Here is a 2,187-nt window from a genome sequence, read left to right on the forward strand (position 1 = left end):
CCCCCCACACGACGTATATATTTGACACGTTATCATGATTGCTATTAATTTTAATTATAATTTCTCTGAGGATAGATAGAGATATATATACCTTTAATAAACGTGGTAATTTTAGGCTTAGAAGAACAATATACCTAGTGGATAGAGATTGAAGTATACATACATAAAAGTGAAGTATATATATATATAAATATATATATATATATATATATATATATATAGATAAAATAATTATTGAGGTCGCAAATTTATAGAAGTTGGGGTCGAGCGCATACAATGTCGTTAAGAACGACAACCGGTATATTTACCGTTTAAGAATTATTAAGGCTCGGGTATAGACGGCGAAATATACACACGACATACACATATAGGCAGCCCCGGTTGGCTGTGAACGCCAGCCCCGGGGGCTGCGCCCTTCGCGGAGAATATTCATTGATTGAACAAAAGATGAAGATCAGTAAATGTAAATGTTTGTAAACAAATTATGAAATTATTTGTTCAGTGCCTACATATTTACACAGTAATAATAAAGATGAAGATTAGTGAAAAATCACCTGATTTCTTTTCTCAATCTCGGATCACCCGTCCCCGACTTTCCACATGACTTACTTGTAACAAACAAATAAAAAAAAGAAATATCGCATTAGCAACATTAAAAAAAATTCTTACATAATACGTTTCGAAATATTTATAAATACCATTGTGCACGTAATAAATTTAAAGTTTTTTGTATACGACATTCGCGACGCGATGAAAATACTATAGGCACTATAGCCAATATTATTTCCTTTTATTATACATATGTATTATTTCTAAAAAATCAGTTATTCACATCGTTTTCGCAATACTCAATCGTTAACTTTTTCTTTCTTATGAATATCTAATGTTTTAAATTTAAATAATATATTAGATAATATCAGTTTAGATAACTCCTGAAGGTAAAATCGACGCTTAGCAAGTAACAAATAAGCAAGTACAGCAGATTTAATAGACACAAAACTCCTTAAATTTATAGATTAAAGAGAGATTTTCTATGTGTGATAAATGAAACTTATATATAGAAATATTGTATTAGAAATTTTAAATATATTTTGAATTGTAGATCGGTGGGATAAATTAATGTCCACACGCGTGTTTTCGCGTAAATATGACTTTATTATAATTAAATCTTGAATATAATAATCGAATATAATAATAACTGTATCACGACAGCGTTTAGGGGCAGACGAACTGCCCTCAGTCGTAGTTTGGACAATGCCTGGGGGCGAACGCAAAGAACGCCCTGAGTCCTCGTGTCGATTCGAGATTCGCGTCAAAGATGCTTTCGTACGTTTACTGCGAGATGTTCTCGTTAGCTCGACTACGTCCTACGACACGAATGTGCGAGTTCATCGCTTGCCCAGCGACAGCGACCCTCCACGTAATCGTCAAAATCACCCTTTCCTAAATTTTATTGGTTTACGTGACCGACACGTAAGATCGGCCACGTAGCGACAACGAGGCATGGAAGAGTACACGAATAAATAAGATGACGTGGTAGACAAATTCCGTGGACAAAGGGTCTCTTTTGTATGTGTGCATGTAGAAACATCTCCGACGTTTCTCTCGAATCTTCGCTCTCGGAATCGTGTATGAGTGACGTATTTATAATTTTATGGCGCTTACGACGCACCATATTTTGTATTTACAAGAAAAAAAATTGAGAGAATATGATTATATGAATTAAAGTTTTTCGATAAAGATAAGAACGACATAGACTATAGAGGATACTAATAACGATATTGTTTGATATAAAATACGATCGTGTGAAAGTATTGAAAGACACCAAAATAATCTACGCATGTCTAGACCGACATTGAAAAACTCGGTCAACCCCGCCTAGGGCTGCCATCCGTCCGGATTTCCCCGGATTTGTCCTAGTTTTGAAGACGTCCGGGGGCGTCCGGGCGGGTTTTTGAAGCGGTCCGGGTTTTTTTATTACTCGTATTATTAAATAATAGCTGCGCAAACGTCGTTGTAAATGACGTAATTGAACTCCTACCTCCCGGCTTTTCCATAAGAGCAAAAAAATGATTGGCTATTACACCATGCCATGCGTAACACTAAACGCACTGATGCGTCCTGTCACCTGTGTCTGTGAACAGTGTGAACCAGTGTGAACAAGCCATAGTCTGATATGATGTATTA

This window comes from Wasmannia auropunctata, unplaced genomic scaffold (assembly GCF_000956235.1).
Source record: "Wasmannia auropunctata unplaced genomic scaffold, wasmannia.A_1.0 LD336001.1, whole genome shotgun sequence".
NCBI classification, from domain to species: domain Eukaryota; kingdom Metazoa; phylum Arthropoda; class Insecta; order Hymenoptera; family Formicidae; genus Wasmannia; species Wasmannia auropunctata.